Here is a 20,477-nt window from a genome sequence, read left to right as displayed (position 1 = left end):
TTCTGGAGGTCCTTCGGATGGGCCTTGGTCTCAGCAGGATAGACACCATGAGAATGGTCAGGCATTGACCAATGAGTCTAGAGTCTTTATTCTGTCCCAGTCTTGATCTTGGTGGAGGAGTGCAGGAGGAAGGAGAGCTACCAGGAGGATGGTCAAAAATAGAATGTCCCTTATCTAGTCTTTCTCAGCCCTTAAATACCCAATTACAATTACATCATGACAGCATAATGATTATGTGGGAACTAGAAAATCATCATATCATTGTGCTAAGTACTAAGTATATGTGTACTAAAGAACCATCATCTCATCAATTCCACTGAATTAACACCTTGTTGTAAGTATCTTTGTTTCAAGCATGCTTCTTCACAGTTCTGGCCCTTTACACTAACTCATCATCACTCTGATCCAGTTTTTTCTCAAATTGACACTCACCAGTGTGTTTGGGATAAATCTGGCTCAGAAGCATAAAATTCTGAATACGAACAAAAAGCTTGAAGGTGTCAAAACAAGATGTCAACTCTTAGTTTTTAATGTCAACTCTAGTACGGTCTTATGAGTGCTTTGATCGTAACCTGGAGAGTATACTTTTTATGTGAACTAAAAAATAAAGACAATCCTTATCTATTGAAAGGCAAAATATTAGGGAGGACTAGAAGGATTTGGAGCATTAGTGGGTCGATGGGTGTGTGGATGGAGCCCCAGAGACAAACTTTAGTCTGGTTACTTCCAGATAGCCAGGGGAGTTAGGGGGCTCCCTGTCATGGAAGCTGTCCAGAGTAGTTTGGCCTGATGCCTGAGGCCCCTTCCAGCTTTGGGCTCTTGGGAATCTCCCTGAAGATCCATTGAGTCCAACCATGTCACTTTATAACGATGAAGTCAGAGAAAGAAATAGGATGGCTAGTATCACTTCAACATGTAGCATGCCGGTGCTCTGCCCTGTGTTGCCAACTGCCTCATAGAGAGGAACACATATTACTTCTGCTTGACAAAACAGGTTTGGAGGACTGGACCAAGCCTAGGGCTACCTCTAAGAGGACTGGGTACACAGAGTGTACCCTCCTCTCCCTGGGCCTCCAGCCCTGCCTCCTGGCTTATACTTCCGGTCTTTTCTGTCCCTCATTGGTCCCCAAAAGGATTTTCAGTCCCTCCTCTGTCTTGGAGTCGCCGGTGATTTGCCTATGAACTGACCTTAGGGGGAGAGCTAACAAAAAATTCATCACTGACCCATGGCCAGATCTTGTGACAGGATATAAAAGATAAAGGTTGTACCCTCTTCTAGAGTGTCCTAGCTCTGCACACTCCTGGGAGAAAGCTTGACTCAGTACTATGGGCATTGGCTTGGGATCAGACTGGCTCCTGGGAGACCTTGCCAGCATCCTCCAGATCTAAGTCCTGCTGGTCCTGGTCCTACTGCTGCTGAAGGGTGGCCAGTTGTACTGGCACAGGCAGAGGCTGCTTCGAATCTTCCAGAGCTTCCCAGGCCCTCCTTCCCACTGGTTCTATGGGCATCACCTGGAGGTAAACAAAGCCCAGAAGGAAGTTTGGAGGGAGTGGGTTTTGAGGAGAGTAAGGAAACTGAAGCTGGATGAGACTAAAATAACGTGTTCATGGTCATATGGTTGGCAAGTGGAAGGAACACAGACTCAAGGCCTGGTCTACTTGACTTTGGTAGGGGGAAAATCTTTCTCCCACTACAGCACAGTGAGGTTCCCTTGAGACTCCTGGTTTGGGGATCTGAGTTTCTGGGATCTGTTGCCAAGAATGAGGATCAGCTACACTAAACTGTACAGAACACACGAATCTTGTAGTTAGGATGCCAAAGACTGAAACTTCAGGTCCACTAGGAGCAGAGTCAAAGACACTACAACCTCCTTCCTACCTACAATGGACAAGTTGTTGATCTCCAGGAATTGAATTAGGGACTTAATTAACTCTGACCTGTAGCTTGGATGCTTGAGGATTGGGGCCAAAACATGGCCAAAGTCAATTTATTCAGTGAATAAACATTTATTAAGCACTTGCTGTATGCCAGGCAGTGTGCTAAATTCTAGCAATAGATACAAAAAGAAGTCAGTCTTTGTCCCCAAGGAGTTTAAAGTCTAATGGGGAGAGAGAAAGAGCCAACATACAAAAGGAAGTTAAAAGGGGGATGAGGAGAAATAAAAAAGAGTTTAACTGGTGTGAAAATGAAGATCTGGATATCCTGGGCTGTCCTTGAATAGAGTTTTGGGATAAGTTTTACCATCCACAATCCATTCAGAGGGGTCCTAGGAGTAAAGGGTATATAGAGGTATGAGCACATGGACTGGTGGGATCTCACAGGATGATGAATTTCTTGGGGATATGATGAAGATAGGTAATCACTTTGCCAGCTATCACTACTACCCATATCACAGAATGATTGAAGGAGACACTGTGGAAACCTGAACCAATCTGACTGGTGTGATTATTCCACCCTTTCTTCCACTTACTGTCTGCATGCTCTGGACAAAATGGATTGCTCTCTATCCCCTAGACATTCACCATTGTGGACTTTCCATCCAACAATCAAGACTTGGTTCCAACCTTAAATGCCTTGGGAAAGCCTCCCCTGATTTTTCTAGCTAGCAATGAATCTCTCTTTTGAACTCCCATTGGGTTGAGCATGTGAGTCTTTTCGGGTCTTAATCACACAAGATGATATGTCCTTAGAGATCAATTAGGTCATCATTATATTATAGATAAAAAAAAATTTGAGCGTCACAGAGAGGAATCTGGAAGACCAATTCAAGGTCATATAGTTAATAAGTGGCAGAGCCAGGATCAAGACACCTGAATTTGTTTCTTAAAGATTTTCTCTGTCTCTTTCTCTGTCTCTCTATGTGTTTTTTCTCTCTCTGTATGTGTTTTTCTCTTTCTGTCTCTCTCTGTGTCTCTTTGTCTCTTTCCCTCCCACCTCTCTCCTCTTACCATTACTGAATAAAAAACACACACCTAAAAATAAACCCCCCATTATAAACATACCTAGTCCCAATATGTATGTCTCTCTGAATTTTACATTGATATCTCTTGCATGAGGTGAGTGGTGAGCTTCACCTTCTTCAGTAGTTTGCATTTCACTGATGAGTGTCCCGAAGACTTTCAAAGTTGTTTAAAGAGATCTGTCTTTGCCAGATGGGTCATGTGTAACTTTGGCCAAAATCACCTAAACTTTCTGATCCTCAGTTTCCTTCTCTGTCAAATAGAGATAATAACATCCCTATTACCTGAGGAAAAACTCTTTATAAATCTTAGAATACCATGAAAATGGGACTATTTATTATTTTCTTTTTTAAAAAACAAATCTTAATTATTTTGTTAAATACTTTTCCATTACATGTAATGCAAATTTTTAGCAATCATTTTTCAAACTTTTGGGTTTCAAATTCTTTCCTTACCTCCCATTCCTGCTCCCTCTTCGAGAAGATAAACACTGAGGATATGAAAAACATTTCCATTTTAGTCATGGTGCAAAAGAAAACAGAAACAAAATAAAATTAAGAAAATAAAGATAAAGTTAAAAGTCAGCTACATTCAGAGTTCACCAGTTCTTTTTCTGGAGGTGGATAGCAATTTTTCATCATAGTTATTCTGGAATTGTTTGTATCATTGTCTCAATCAGAGTAGCTAAGACTTTCACAGTTGATCATGTTTATAATATTGTTACCATGTACAGTATTCTACTGATTCTGCTCACTTCACTTAGTATCAGTTCATATTATGTCTCCCTAGATTTTTCTGATACCATTCTGCTCATCATTTCTTATAGCACAATAGTCTTCCATCACAAATATCTACCATTTCCCTTCAATTTACAATTCTTTGCTACCACAAAAAGAACTGCTGTAAACATTTCTGTACATATAGATCCTTTCCCTTTTCCTTTGGTCTTTTGGGATACAGATTAGCAGGGATATCGCTGGGTCAAAGAACATCCACAATTTTATAGTCCTTTGGATTTAGTTACAAATTGTTCTCTAGGATGATTGGACTAAATCAACAACTACACTAACAATGCATTAGTGCATCAATTTTTTTCTGTATCAGCTCCAGCATTTGTGATTTTCTTTTCTGTTGTGTCAGGCATACTGATAGATATGAGGGTACATCTCAGATTTGTTTTAATTTGCATTTTTCTAAGCAATAGCTATTTAGAACATTTTGTTTAAGTCTATATTTATGTGAAAAGTTTTTTGTCATTTTATTCACCTAATTCCTTGGTTTTTCTTAACAGATAGACTTTCAAGTATTTCATATTGTTTACAGTTATTTTAAATGGAATTTCTTTTTCTTTTGCTGGAATTTACGTAGTGTACAGGAATGCTGATGATTTGTGTCGGTTTTAAATAAATCCATATAATATATTCTGCAAGTTTCCTGAAGTTGTTAATTACTTCAATATTTCTCTAAGCATACCATCATATCATCTGAGGAGTGCTAATTTTGTTAACTAACAGCCTCATCTTTATTTCTTAAATTTCCTTTTCTTAATACTAAAGCTATCACTTGTAGAACAATATTGAATGATAGTAGTGTTAATGGGCATTCTTGTTTTATTCCTGGTCTTATAGGAAAGACTTTAAGTTTATTTCCATTGCACACAATGCTTGCTCTTGTTTTTAGAGAGCTACTACTTATTATTTTTAAGAAAGTTTCATTTATTCTTATGCTTTCTAGTGTTTTTAGTATGAATGGGTGTTGTACGTTGTCAAAGGTCTTTTCTTCATGTTTTGTTATAATCAGATTTTTGTTCTTTTTATCATTGATATGATCAATTATGCTGATAGTTTTCCTAATATTGAACCAGGCTTGCATTCCTGGTATAAATCACATCCAGTCATAGTGTGTGATTTTTGAGATTTTATAGCTGTAATCTTCTAGATAGTATTTTATTTTTAAAAATTGTTATCACTAAGACAATTTTTCTATCATTTTTTTCCTCTATTTTTGCTCTCACTGTTCTAGGTATTAAAACCACATTTATGTCATGGAAGGAATTTGGTAGGACTCTTATTTTCCAAATAGTTTATATAATGTTGTGATGAACTGTTCCCTAAATGCTTGGTATAATTCAGTTGTGAATCCATCCAATGCTGGGGATTTTTTTTTAGATAGTATATTTATGATTTACTCAACTGATTTTTCTAAGATAGCATTATCTAAGTATTTATTATATTTACTCTCCTGTTAACCTGGAGAAATTTAGTTTTTTTTTATAAATATTAATTGATTTCACTTCAATGGCCAATGGCATATTAAGTAGGCAAAATGACTCCTCATCATTACTTTAATTTCATTTTAATTTGTGATGAATTTATCCCTTTTCATTTTTATACTAATAATTTGGTTGTCTTCTTTCTTTTTAAAATAAAATTAGCCTATGGGTGATTGATTTTTTTTAGTTGTTTATAAAATCAAATTCTAATATTATTTATTATTTCAATAAAATTTTTAAACTTTCATTTTTATTCATCTCTCCTTTGAGGTTTAGAATTTTCATTTTGGCATTTAATTGGACATTTAAAATTTGTTCTAGTTTTCTTTTAGTTGCATGGCCATTTCCTTGATCTGCTTTTTCTCTCTTTTACTGATGTGTGCATTTAGAAATATAAAATTTCCCCTAATTATTATTTTGATTTCATCTCACAAATTTTGGAGTATTAGCTCATTATTGTCATTCTCTTTAATAAAATTATTTATTGTTTCTATGATTTGTTCTTTGATTCACTCCTTCTTTAGAATTAATTTATTTAATTTCCAATTAGCTTTCAATGTATGCTTTTACAACTCTTTCTTAAATGTAATTTTTATTGCATTATGATTTGAAAAGGGTGCATTTAATATTTCTGCTTTTTTATATTGTTTGAGGTTTTTATGCCCTAATACCTGGTCAATTTTGGCACTATGTACAGCTGATAGAAAGTATACTCCTCTTTATTCCCCTTCAGTTTTTTTTTTCATAAGTCTATCATATTTAACTCTTCTAAGTTTGTGTTCATCTACTTTATTACTTTCTTATTTATTTTTGGTTAGATTTATCTCACTTTTAGAGGGGAAAGTTGAGGTCTCCAATTAGAATAGTTTTATGATCTATTTCCTCTTGTAATTCATTTAACATTTCCTTTAAGAATTTGGAGGGTTGGGTTTTTTTTTGGGGGGGTTGGTATTTAGTATTTACTTCATTCTCTATGGTTTCTTTTTAGTAAGATGTAGTTTCCTTGCTACCACTTTTAATTAGGCATATTTTTGCTTTTGCCTTGTCTGAAATTGTGATTGCTACTCCTGCCTTTTTTTTTTTTTTAACATCAGCTGAAACATAATAAATTCTGCTCCAATCCCTTATTCTAATTCTATGTGTCTCTCTGTTTCAAGATTGTTTCACATAAATGATATATAGTTGGTTTTTAATCCATTTTCTATCCATTTGTATTTTATGGATAAGTTCTTCCCATTCCCATTCACAGTTATACTTAACTGCACATTTCTCTCCAACCTATTTTTTCCCTGTTCATCTTTCTCTTTTTATCCTGTTTGTCCTTTAAATTATTTTTTTTATTTCTGACCACTGCTTTCTTTTTATCACTATTCTTTCTCTTATCCCCTTCCTCTCCTACTTATCTGTTGGGTAAGATAGAATTTCTATTACCAATTTAGAATGTTATAACTAAAGTTAAAGTAAAGTGAGACACGAAGTTCTTATCATCAACAATTTATTATCAAAGAATAAATTTGCCAATAGGTTCTCAATCTTTTCAGTAAGACAAGATTCCAAATTAAGAATGATTTTTATAGACAAAAAAGAACTTCCAGAATTAGAAGACAATATCATAAATAGAGAAAACAATATGATTGTTTACAAAGTCAGAAACTTAGTAGATGTGGAGAGCAAAATAATTGGTTAGAAATTAAGAATGTGAGGCTAGCAACCTTTCTTCCCACTTTATCATTAGTTTATTTCTCTTCCATCTTACCTTTTTATGCTTTTCTTAAGTCTTGTATTTAAAAGTGAGATTTTCTTTTCAGTTATTTTTTTTCCATCAGGAATGCTTGAAAGTTCTCTATATTATTAAATATTCTTTTTTCTCTTTGAAGACTATACTCAGTTTTTTTCTGGGTAAATTGTTCAGATTCCAAGTAACTGACCCCTCTTTTTGGCACACAACAAGAACACCTTTGCTTTTGGCCCTAGGTCTCTGAACTTGCAAAGATTTCTGGATGGTCTTTGATCTTTGATCTTCAGCAGTAAGCATTTATTTTCTTTTCTTGTTATTCTATGAATTCCAAGAATTAAAGTTCCAATTTTACCTATACTCTCTATCTTCCCCAGGGAGGGTCACAGGATGCTCCACACAGTAGACATTTAATTAAGGTCGTTTATATAAAGTCCATGTTAGCTCCCTGGAGGGCCTCAGGACCAGTCAGAGTCAGGATTAATCAAAGTCCTGGGTATTTAGGGAGTGAAGTGAAGGAGGCAGGTAAGCTGCTATGCAGCTCGTCAAAGATGATTCCTGGACTCTGGAGGCTGGAGCCTTAAGTCTCTCTCATCCTAGTCCTGGGGCAGAGTGACTTTTACCTCTCTCCCTCAGGACTCCAATCCTTGCCTACATTTACCTCACCACTACACATTCAGCAAGTACCAATGGTGAGGAGAGCCAACACATCACCATCTCATCTAAATATATGTATATTATCTCACATCAAATAGGCAATTAGCCTTAAGTGCTCTTTTGTCTGATTCAAGTATACCTTTTCAGAGTTTCAGCGCGATACATCTCTCACTTTCTTTTGTTTTAGAACACAGGTGGTCATGCCCTCCCTGACTTCTCAGGAAGGGAGGTGAGAACCCCAAAAAGGTGATCACACCCTCCCTGAGTTCTCAGGAAGAGAGATGAAAAACACCAAAGGGAAGTGGGGAGTCAAACCAAATATTGTTAGTGGGTTTCTGGGCTGAAGGGTCTTACTAGAAACAAGTATATATAAATCCATCAGAATGGGAGGTATTACATAAGCACATAGCAATAAAGCACAGGCTATTAGTGATGACTCTCCCATTGTCAGTGCTGGCTCAATGTGGTGTAACAAACATGAATTGTACATACAAGTAGTGATATAACAAACAATATGAATCAACATGGTATTGTAAAAGATTTCCAGAAGCCCTAGAAGGAGGATATGTAAATAAGAACCACACATACCCCTCCTTCAGCAGCAAAGAGATAGTCCAGAACCAAGCTATTGTTCATTGCTGCATGTGTCAGGGAATCCAACGATCCCTGAAAGTTTTTGAAGTCCTGCAACAGTCTTATTATGTGTTAGGGAATCCAATGATTCCTGCAGATTTTGAAATCCTGCAACAATCTCATCATGTCTCAGGCAATCCAATGATTCCTGCAGATTTTGAAATCCTGCATCAGTCTCATTAATAATATTTGATGTCCATGAGTCAATTGCCATAACTGCCATGCTCTTTCAGTGATGGGCACAGTAAGTGATGGAACCATCCAATGTTTCTTGGGTCTTTTCCTTTGTTTCAAGGGTCTTCTCCATCGCTCTCTGATGGACAAGGTGAATATGGCTTGTTGGCACCATCTGATTCCTACTCCATCTGTAGAGCAGTTAACCTATCTGGTCCCTTTCATTCATCACTTTTTGGATCTCTCCACATCACCTGGCAATTATCTAAAGATAGTGGCGCTGCTTGCACTGGACATTGCCCTGCTGCTGGGTTATAAAACCTGTCTGCCGAAGCCAGTGCATCTTTATTAAAAAATCAAGAAGTTAATTGTATAAAGAGATAAATTTAGAAGTTCTCCCCCTTTCTTTTGTTTTTGGAGGAGCATCTTGATGTCTCTGTTTCTCCTCTTTGCTATTGCCTGTCCTTGAGTATTAAAAGGTATGCCAGTGGTGTGTAAAATCTGATACTGTGCATAAAAGTGTGCAAAATGTTTACAAGTATATGCAGGTCCATTATTTGTTTTTATTACTTGTGGCACACCCAAAATTGCAAAAGCTTGTATAAGGAATTCAGTGAACACTTGGGCTGTCTCTTGCTACTGGAATTGCAAAAGTAAATCCTGAAAAGGTGTCTACTACAACATGAAAAAAAGACAAAAGACCAAAAGATTTATAATGGGTCACATCCATCTGCCAAATTTCATTGGGTCTCAAACCACAAGGGTCCTTCCCTGGAGGGAGCATAGGATCAGGGAAAGGAAGGCTGTACATCTTGCCTTTTACTATGTACAGCCTTTTACTATGCTCCTAGCTTCCTCTTTTGTTAGCTTGAGCAGCCTGGTGATATTTAGAATGAAATTCCTGGGCTGCCTTAAATAAAGGACTATGATTAGAAAGAGATCTTCCTTTGAATTTCCATCAAAAATAGGACCTGGAAGTCCACTATGTGAGTGGACATGCAAGCTATAAATCTTACTTGGATATAAATTAGAAGCTATAAATTTTATTTGGGCTGTGGCAATTCTTTGTACCACTCTTACTGAAGAGGCCAAATCACATATTATATTTATATCTCCTGGATAATAAGTAATACCTAGGATGATTGCATGCAATTCATTCTGCTGAGTGGACTGAAAAAGAGTTTTGACTACTCTCTTTATAGTTAAGTCACGAGAGTATACAGCACAAATATTATGTTTGGATGCATCTGTAAAGATAGTTGGTCCTTTAAAAGGAATCTTAGAAACCTTTGAGGGATAAAATTGAAACAATACTTGATGTCTATAATCCAAAGAGGCCATTCTCTAGGCAACTGAGTAGGAGATGGAAGTCCAGACTGAAAAGTTCCCATAGTTTCCATCTGTTCATTTACATTTCTTAAATCGGTCAACATCCTCCATTTTCCAGATTTCTTTCTTACCACAAATACAGGGGAATTCCAAGGACTTAGAGAAGGTTGTAAGTGTTCTTGGTCTTTAGGGGGAGAAGTAAAGGAGGCAGGCAAGCTGCCATGCAGCTTGCCAAAGATGATTCCTGGACTCTTGAGTCCAGAGCCTTAATTTTCTCTCTTTCTCATCCTGGAGCAGAGTGACACTTACCTCTCTCCCTCAGCCCTCCAATCCTTGCTTACGATTACCTCATCACCACACATTCAGTAAGCACTAATGGTGAGGAGAACCAACACGTCACCATCTCATCTAAATATATGTATATAGAACCATTATTTCACATTAAATAGGTAATTAGCCTTAAGTGCTCTGCTGTCTGATTCAAGTATACCTTTTCAGAGTTACAGCCCTCTACAGGTTGAGTTAAATTAGACTTTTTTAAATTTAAATTTTCAGTTTCAAATTCTCTTCTTCCCATTGAGAAGGAAAGAAATATGATATTTGCAGAGGGCCAGTATTGATATGTCCATGTATAGGAACTGTACAGTTCAGGTATTATTTGAGACCTGCTCTCTGTAAAGGCTACTCACACTTCAAAGCATTGGTTCACCATCTTCCCTGAGAGTGATGAAAGACATGCTTGAGATAAATTTATGGTATCTTGGTAGACAATGCATCTAATTGGAACAAGGCATCACAAAGTATACAATTTATGACTTTGTTAGATAAGTAGTTCATTACTGCTAATTGCTTCAATTTGTGGCTGTTAGATAAGCAGATTATAACTACTAGTTACTATTTATCGTTAATGTCAAGCTTGAATGTCAGAAATGATAGTGGAAAATACACTATGTAGAATGAAAAAAATTGTGTTCTTGCATATTAGTTTAGAGAGTATATAAATCCTGGCTGTCAGATTAATAAACGGAGCTGCCTGAATGGTTTCTGCCTGACTCATGTATTTTCCTTTTCATTTTCACACTCATCCTATTCATTAGAGCTGGTCTTCCACAGATACCTTTATGCATATCAAGAAAACTAGATTTTCAATATGGCTAGAAATGCATCAAGTTGGACCTGGGATGCATTCCACTCTTAGGGGAATGGTGTGAACAAAAGTGATGAGAAAGGAAAGTGAGCTTGGCTCCTAATGTTGAGGGGTCTGAATGTCAAACAAAGTTCTATCTTTATAGGCAATAGAGCTTAAGAGTTTTGACCAGAAAACTGATCTGATCCTATCTTTGTATATAGAACAAGATTCTGGCAGCTGGTGCTGGCTGGGTTGAGAAGAGAGGCAAGAATACTCTTAGGAGGCTAGGGCAGGCAAGTGCTAGCAAGAGGACAACCTAGGGTAGTGGCTGCAGCAGCAGAGAGAAGGGGATGGAGGAGGGACATCAAGGGTATGTAAGAGAAGAACTGATCTTCATACTTTCCCAGATCTCCTTTTCTTAGCCTAAATTCTTCCATATTTAATTGGCAGCCTTAGGATCCCAAAAGTCTGAACTGACAAAGCTAATCAAGACAACTCCAGAAGGCTGATATCTCATTGGCTTGTTACCTCTCCAACTAGAAGTCACACATTCATTCACTCTACAATTATATATTAATCATCTTCTCTGTGCCAGGCCCTGTGCTTGGCTCTACATATATGAAATTAAAAATAAAACTCTTATTCCTCAGTGAGTTTCCACTCTAACAGAAGAGTCAGCATCTTTATTTATGTCTATCTATATATAAGAAACTGAGGGGTGGAAAAGGGAAAAGGGAAGTCAGGAAGGCAATCATATAGAAAGTCATGCTTGCCCTGAGTCTTGAAGGAACACATAGATCTTTTTTTGTTTTTAAAAATCAAGTAGTATTTTATTTTTCCAAGTAAATACAAAGATGATGCTAAGTGAAGCGAGCAGAACCAAAGATCATTGTACATGGCAACAGCAAGATTATATGATGATCAATTCTGATGGATGTGGCTCTCTTCAAAAATGAGGTGATTCAGGCCAGTTCCAATGGTATTGTGATTAAGAAAGCCATCTGCACTCAGAGAGAGAACTGTGGGAACTGGGTGTGGATCACAACATAGTATTTTTATCCATTTTTTTTCCTGAGGCAATTGGGGTTAAGTGACTTGCCCAGGGTCACACAGTCAAGAAGTATTAAGTATCTGAGGCCAGATTTGAATTTAGGTCTTCCTGACTTCAGGGCTGGTGCTCTATCCACTATACCAACTAGTTGTCTTATTTTCATCCTTTTTGTTGTTGTTTGCTTGCATTTTGTTTTCTTTCTCTTTTTTCCTTTTTGATCTGATTTTTCTTGTGCAGCATGATAATTGTGGAAATATGCATTGAAAAATTGCACATGTTTAATATATTGGATTACTTGCTGTCTGGGGGAGGGGGTGAAGGAAGGGAGGGAGAAAAAAATTGTAATACAAGGTTTTGCAAGAGTGAATGTAAAAAATTATCTATGCATATGTTCTGATAAATAAAAACCTTTAATAAAAAAATGTAAAAATAAATGAATAGAATTGTCAACTGAAAAAAAGGAAAAATAGCCCTAGCTTTCCTTCCAAAAGGAAAGGAGTAAACCAATAAATATTTATCTAAATCTCGTTTAATATTTACATATTAAGACTATATGTCGATGATGGAGGAGAAGGCACATGTGACTTTCTAAGCTCCTCTCATGCTCTCACGACCAGTTATTAAATTCAGTCTCAAAAATAGCACTTGACTAGTAAAACCCATGAAGTTTAGAAGCACAACAACTTACCAGCTGAAGATAATTTGGAAGATCTCCAGGAAAGGTTTGTCCTGAGGGACCATGAACAGATCAGTGGCAGACAGGGAGAGACTAGCTTCTGGAGCAGATCAGGGGCAGGGGTGACCTCTGGGGCTAAAAAAATTATAGAGACAACTCTGCTATAGGCTGACTTCTCTGCCTTGATTACAAAGCAGTAAACCAGCAGGGAAATTAAAGCCAGGGCAGAGGGTACTCTAAAAAATGACAGAACCTAACAAGATCTGGCTATACCTACCCAAAACTGGAAGTGAGGGACTCAGTACAGACCATAACACAGCTCTACAGCCACATTCCACAGTATGGGGTTTTTCCTTGGGGCAGTTACAAATCTGCACTGCAGATGGACACAGCCCAGGGCAGCCTCTAATCTGCACAGTGAGGGGTGCTTGACCTGGGGCAATAGAACTTCTGCAGCAAGATTGTGCTTCCCGGGGCAGAGACAATCCCGATTCCTGTGGGCCAGGTGCTAATATCCACAGCCACACAGCCCTATGGTGGGCTTTGGTCTGGGGTAATGACACTTTCTCTGCTCAACCTCTAACCTCAGGGCAGTAGCTAATTCGCACAGCGGGGTTCTTCACTGGGCACTTCTGCAGCTCAGCCCATGCTAACCAGGTCTGAATCACTTCCGGTGAGGGGGGGGACTTTTTTCCTAGAGCACTCCCATACCTCACTGCTCTTTGCATCCCATTTATACCTATTCCTGCTTTGCACAGGAAGCTGGTAACCTCCTTACCCCAAAGGCAGACTCTACAGGCTTTAAAAAATGAGTAAAAAAAATCAAAAGGATTATCAATAGCTTCTATACAGAAAGAGAACAGGTTTGCAATCCTGAGGAGACTAATAGCACACAGTCTCCAGAAAATACCCCAAAGGGGAATGTTACCTGACCCCCATCACATAACACTCTCCTAGAAGAGACCATTAAAAATCTTAAAAGAGAGCTAGAAGAAAAATGGGAAAAGGAAAGAGAAGCTATGCAAGAAAGTAACAACTTCCTAAAATGTGAATTAGAAAAGGTAAACAATTCCCAGGAAGTGCAGGGAAACAGAATTTGTGAATTGGAAAAAGTAAAAAAATCTCAGGAAAGTAGGATTTATGAATTGGAAAAGATAAAGAATTCTCAAGAAAATAGGATTTGTGAATTGGAAAAAGAAAAAAATTCACTAAAAAAAAATTAGTGAAATGGAAAAAATTCCATAGAGCAAAACAACTCATTTAAAAACTCAATTGGACATATACAAAAAAAAAGTAAAAAAAAAAGCTAATGAAAATAACTCATTAAAAATCAGAACTGAACAAATAGAAATCAATGATTCACTGAGACATCAAGAATCAGACAAGTAAAACCAGAAAAAAAAGAAAAATTAGGAAAAACGGTGAAATATCTACTTGGAAAAATGACAGACCTGGTAAATAGAGAAAGTAAATTGCTTAAATAGTCCCATTTCAGAAAAAGAAATGGAACAAGCTATTAATCAACTCCCTAAGAAAAAATCCCCAGGACCAGATGGATTTACATGTGAATTCTACTAAACATTTAAAGGACAATTAGCCCCAATGCTATATAAGTTATATTTATTTGATTTTTTTTATATTTGATATTTGATATCAAATATATTTGATATATTTGATAAATATATTTGATAAAATATATTATTTGATAAAATAGGGAATGAAGGAGTCCTACCAAATTCCTTTTATGACACAGATGTGGTACTGATACCTAAACCTGGTAGGTTGAAAACAGAGAAAGAAAATTATAGACCAATCTCCCTAATGAATATTGATGCTAAAATCTTAAATAAGATATTAGCAAAAAGACTACAGAAAATCATCCCCAGGATAATACACCATGATCGAGTAGGATTTATACCAGGAATTCAGGGCTGGTTCAATAATAGGGAAACTATCAGTATAATTGGCCATATTAATAACCAAACTAACAAAAACCATTGATCATCTCAGTAGATGCAGAAAAAGCATTTGATAAAATCAAACATTCATTCCTATTAAAAACACTTGAGAGTATAGGAATAAATGGACTTTTCCTTACAATAATTAGTAGCATCTATTTAAAACCATCAGTAAGCATCATATGTAATGGGGATAAACTGCAACCATTCCCAATAAGATCAGGAGTGAAACAAGGTTGCCCACTATCACCATTACTATTCAATATTATATTAGAAATGCTAGCTTTGGCAATAAGACTCGAGAAAGAGATTAAAGGAATTAGAGTAGGTAATGAGGAAACCAAATTATCACTCTTTGCTGATGATATGATGGTATACTTAGAGAACCCCAGAAGATCTACTAAAAAGCTATTAGAAATAATCTTTTTTTTTTAAAATAACTTTTTATTGACAGAACCCAGGCCAGAGTAGTTTTTTACAACATTATCCCTTGCACTCGCTTCTGTTCCAATTTTTCCCCTCCCCTCTCCCCCTCCCCCAGATGGCAAGCAGTTAGATACAATATATGTGTACAGAACCGAACAGTTTTCTTGTTGCTCAGGGAGAATGGGATTTAGAAGGTATAAATAACCCGGGAAGAAGAATAAAAATGCAAGCAATTTACATTAATTTCCTAGTTTCTTTCTTTGGGGGTAGCTGCTTCTATCCATCCTTGATCAATTGAAACTGAGCTAGATCTTCTCTTTGTCGAAGAAATCCACTTCCATCAGAATATATCCTCATACAGTATCATTGTTGAGGTATATAATGATCTCCTGGTTCTGCTCATTTCACTCAGCATCAGTTTATGTAAGTCTCGCCAATCCTCCCTGTATTCATCCTGCTGGTTGAGAAATAATCTTTCTTTAGCAAAGTTGCAGGATACAAAATAAACCCATATCAATCATCAGCATTCTTATATATCACAAAAAAATCCAGTATTTGGAGCTACAAAGAGAAATTCCATTTAAAGTAACTACTGATAGTATAAAATATTTAGGAATCTATCTGCCAAGAGAAAATCAGAAACTTTATGAGCAAAACTACAAAACACTTTCCACATAAATTAAGTCTGATCTACCCAATTGGAAAAATATTAAATGCTCTTGGATAGGGCAAGCAAATATAATAAAGATGATAATACTAACTAAAGTAATCTATTTATTTAGCACTATACCAATCAGATTCCCAAAAAATTATTTTAATGACCTAGAAAAAATAACAACAAAGTTCATATGGAAAAACAAAATGTCAAGAATTTCAAGGGAATTAATGAAAAAAAAATCAAATGAAGGTGGCCTAGCTGTGCCAGATCTAAAATTATATTATAAAGCAGCAGTTACCAAAACCATTTGGTATTGGCTAAGAAATAGACTAGTTGATCAGTGGAATAGGTTAGGTTCAAAGGACAAAACAGTCAATAACTTTACTAATCTAGTGTTTGACAAACCCAAAGACCCCACCTTTGGGAATAAGAACTCACTGTTTGACAAAAATTGCTGGGAAAATTGGAAACTAGTATGGCAGAAACTAGGCATTGACCCACACTTAACACTGTACACCAAGATAAGGTCAAAATGGGTTCATGACCTAGGCATAAAGAATGAGATTATAAATAAATCAGAGGAAGATAGGATAGTTTACCTCCCAGACCTGTGGAAGAGGAAGGAATTTATGATCAAAGAAGAACTAGAGATCATTATGGATCCCAAAATAGAAAATTTTGAGTATATCAAATTGAAAAGTTTTTGACCAAACAAAACTAATGCAGACAAGATTAGAAGGGAAGCAATAAACTGGGAAAACACTTTTACAGTCCCAGGTTCTGATAAAGGCCTCATTTCCAAAATATAGAGAGAATTGACTCTAATTTATAAGAAATCAAGCCATTCTCCAATTGATCAATGGTCAAAGGATATGAACAGACAATTCTCAGATGAAGAAATTGAAACTGTTTCTAGCCATATGAAAAGATGCTCCAAGTCATTATTAATCAGAGAAAGGCAAATTAAAACAACTCTGAGAGAACATTACACACCTGTCAGATTGGCTGGAATGATAGAGAAAGATAATGCAGAATGTTGGAAGGGATGTGGGAAAACAGGGACAATGATACATTATTGGTGGAATTATGAGTACATCCAGTCATTTAGGAGAGCAATTTGGAACTATGCTCAAAAAGTTATCAAACTGTGCATACCCTTTGATCCAGCAGTGTTACTACTAGGCTAATATCCGAAAGAGATTTTAAAGAAGAGAAAGGGATCTGTATGGGCAAGAATGTTTGTGGCAGCCCTGTTTGTACTGGCCAGAAACGGGAAACTAACTGGATGCCCATTAATTGGAGAATAACTGAATAAATTGTGGTATATGAATATTATGGAATATTATTGTTCTGTAAGAAATGACCAGCAGAATGCTGTAAAATGATCCATGCGTATAAATAAAATTTAAAAAAAAAGAAAAAAAGAAAAAATAAATAAAGTAAAAAAGAAATGACCAGCAGGATGATTTCAGAAAGGCCTGGAGAGGCTTATAGGAACTGATGCTGAATGAAATGAGCAGGACCAGGAGATCATTATATACTTCAACAACAATGCTATATGATGATCAATTCTGATGAACGTGGCTGTCTTCAACAATGAGATGAACCAAATCAGTTCTGATAGAATAGTAATGGACTGAACCAGCTACACCCAGTGAAAGAACTCTAGAAGATGACTATGAACCATTACATAGAATTCCCAATCCCTCTATTTTTGTCCGCCTGCATTTTTGATTTCCTTCACAGGCTAATTGTACACTATTTCAAAGTCTGATTCTTTTTGTACAGCAAAATAACTGTTTGGACATGTATACCTATATTGTATTTAATTTATACTTTAACATATTTAACATGTATTGGTCAATTTGCCATCTGGGGGAGAGGTGGGGGGAAAAGAGGGGAAAAATTGGACAAAAGATTTGGGTATTGTCAATGCTATAAAATTATCCATGCATATAACTTGTAAATAAAAAGCTATAATTTAAAAAAAGACTATATGTCTGGCACTGTACTAAGTGCTAAAGACACAAAAAGAGACAAAAGATAGTCTCTGCCTTCAAAGAGTTCCCGGTCTGATGGAGGAAGACCATGTGTAAACAAACATGTGTAAACATGTGTATACAAATTATAGACAGGATCAATCAAAAGAATCTCAGTCTCAGTTTTCTTGTTTGTAAAACATGGTAATAACAAGAATCTACATCCCAGGGTTCTGAGAATCAATTGAGATTATGCTAGTTATTATTATTATTGTTATTATATTACTCAATATATTAATTTATCAATTCAATCATCCACTTAATTGATCAATCCTGGAGGTCCCAAATTTTGATTATGTACAAGACTCAGTACTAGGGACTAAGCAAGAAGCAGAGGGCACATAGAACTAGGAGGACTGGCATCTCCCCTGGTTGCTCTCACAGAGATTGAGGACTGGAATCTGCTGAGATCACAACAAATCCCACAGATTGCCTCATTCACTGGACACATTGGAGCCTCTCCCTTCATCTATGGCTGTTTCTTTTGCAGCTTCAGAAGAAAGAAGAATTAAAGTTGATGGTATCCTGGGCATGGAAATTCCCTTGTGCCTTCCCCCAATGGTTCACTGGGTTTATGGCCACTCTCCAAATCTATGACCCTGACTATATGAAAGTTGTTCTGGGCAGATCAGGTGAGAGGAGCACCCCTATATGTCCTTTTCTCATTTCCTTCCCCCTCAGGACCCTTTTCAAAAATTCCACCTCAGTTTTCTGACAGGTGTCCTGTCCTTACCCATTCCCCATATTTTCTGCTCAATCCCTACCATCCCAAACCCTCCCATTTTCTTCCCCTATAGGCTCCTCCCCAATCTCATGGGTAATTGCTCCAAGGTGTGTCCCCACCTGCCCCTGGGGAGAATCTCCAAAGGAAGGGGAGTTTGGGAAAGGCTGCCTTTCAGATCATGTATATTTCCTTTTCTGTGTTTCAGATCCAAAATCTAATTTAATCTACAGATTCTTCATCCCCTGGATTGGTATGTTCAAGTCCCAAAGATTTTGGGGGACCCATTTACTACTGGTGCTCTTTCAAGTCCTTGTTCTTCCCCTATATTACCTTCAACCCACCTGTCGCCACATTGTTCTGGCCACTCATTAATTTTGTTTCTTGGCTAGGCACTTCTGGTTAGGTGATTTGCCCAGAGTCACACAGCTAGGAAGTGCTAAGTATTTGAAGTCGGATTTTAACTCAGGTCCTCCTGAATCTAGGGCCAGGGCTTTACCCTCTGTTCCATCGAGCTGCCCCATCTCCCTCTCTCTTGTTAGACTATTGATGCATTCTGCTAACCAACCTCCCTACCTGCTTCCTGTTCTCCCTCCAATCCTGCCTCTCCTTGCCCAGAAGCCTTCATCAGTTTTTCACTGATGATGTGGGAAAATCCAGTGAGATCATATCTGTAAAGCTCTAAGTACAGTGCCTGACATCTGGTAGGTACTTGACCAAAGCTTGTTTCCTTCTTTCTCCTCTCCTCAGCCAAGAATAAAGTCCACAGTACATAGACCTCCCGTGGGATCCAGCCACAACATCCTTTCTAGCCTCATACGGTCCTCCCTTCCCCCTCACATACATTGCTATGCCCGCCAAATGACACCTTTCATTATCCCTTGCACACAACCTGGGCTTTCTATTTAAAGTACTTTTATCCATCCTTTGCCTGAAATACCACTGCTTTTCCCCATACTTCCCTCCCACAATCCCATGTTTCTGTTTGTAAAAATGCACAGGGCACAATTCTTTTATTTATTGATTCATTTATTCTACAAATATTGCATGCACTCCCACAGTGTTCAGTTTTGGGGTGTGTGTATGTGTGTGTGTGTGTGTGTGTGTGTGTGTGTTGAAGAGGGGATATAGACATGTTCATGGTCTCTGTCACGAAGAGAAATCACAGTTTCTTAGAAAAGGTATGGGCTGTACCCATGATGCATGTCAAGCATCATGTAAGAAGATGTAAGAAGAGCTGAAGGAAAGTGTTTGGGGAATATGGAGGAGGGAGGAAGGCCTGCCAGGTAAGAAGAATTACTTTCAGGGGAAGGTAACATGATACCTGGCCCTTGAAGGGTAGGATTTTAATGGAGAAGGGAAGAAGGCATTCCAAGGGTATAGAATAATGTCAGTGACTGGCCAGTGGTAGGGATGTGTTCAAGTTTCTCCTTGGAGAGTCCTCCCATGCATTCTCCTTCTCAGAGATTGGGCCACCTGGACCCTTGAGGCTCTCACCGTGCCTCACCTTTGACCCTTTGTCTGTATTTCCTGGGCTCAGGGAGAGGACTCCTGATTTTGAATGGGCCAACCTGGTTCTAGCACCGGTGGCTGCTGATGCCTGCCTTCCATTATGACATCCTGAAGTCCTATGCGGTTCTAATGGTTGAGTCTGTCCAAGTGATGCTGGTGAGTCTCCCATAAGGGTGCCCACATGTACAGGTGGATATATAGACCTTCATGGGCCAATACACACTGACACATTTACATCAACCCACAATGCCCTTTCCTTCATAAAATCCCGAGCTGGAAGGAACTTGGGAAGTTAGCTAGAGTACCCCTCATACCTAGAGATGAAGCCCCACTACAATATCCAACAAGAGACCGCCCAGCCTCTACTTGCAGACTTCCAGTGAGGGGTTGTTTGTTAGTATAATCTTTTGGGCAGTCATGGTATACCCTCAGGAAGTGTCCATCTAACACACATTGTGGCAGGGGAGCAGGGTTTTGGAGGAGGCCATCCACTCTCCCTTCTTCCTCCAATGATGTTTCTCATGGTTTCTTGAGCTTCTTTGGACC

General features: G+C 37.7%; 1 pseudogene; it reads left to right on the top strand.

The window, feature by feature from the left end:
• The first annotated feature begins 289 nt into the window (after nt 1-289).
• The window catches only part of LOC111720855, a 38,196-nt pseudogene continuing 18,008 nt past the window's right edge, over nt 290-20,477 (top strand).

Source organism: Sarcophilus harrisii, chromosome 4, assembly GCF_902635505.1.
Source record: "Sarcophilus harrisii chromosome 4, mSarHar1.11, whole genome shotgun sequence".
NCBI classification, from domain to species: Eukaryota; Metazoa; Chordata; class Mammalia; order Dasyuromorphia; family Dasyuridae; genus Sarcophilus; species Sarcophilus harrisii.
Note: the sequence above shows the minus strand (reverse complement) of the source record. Positions and strands in the feature narration are given on the sequence as shown.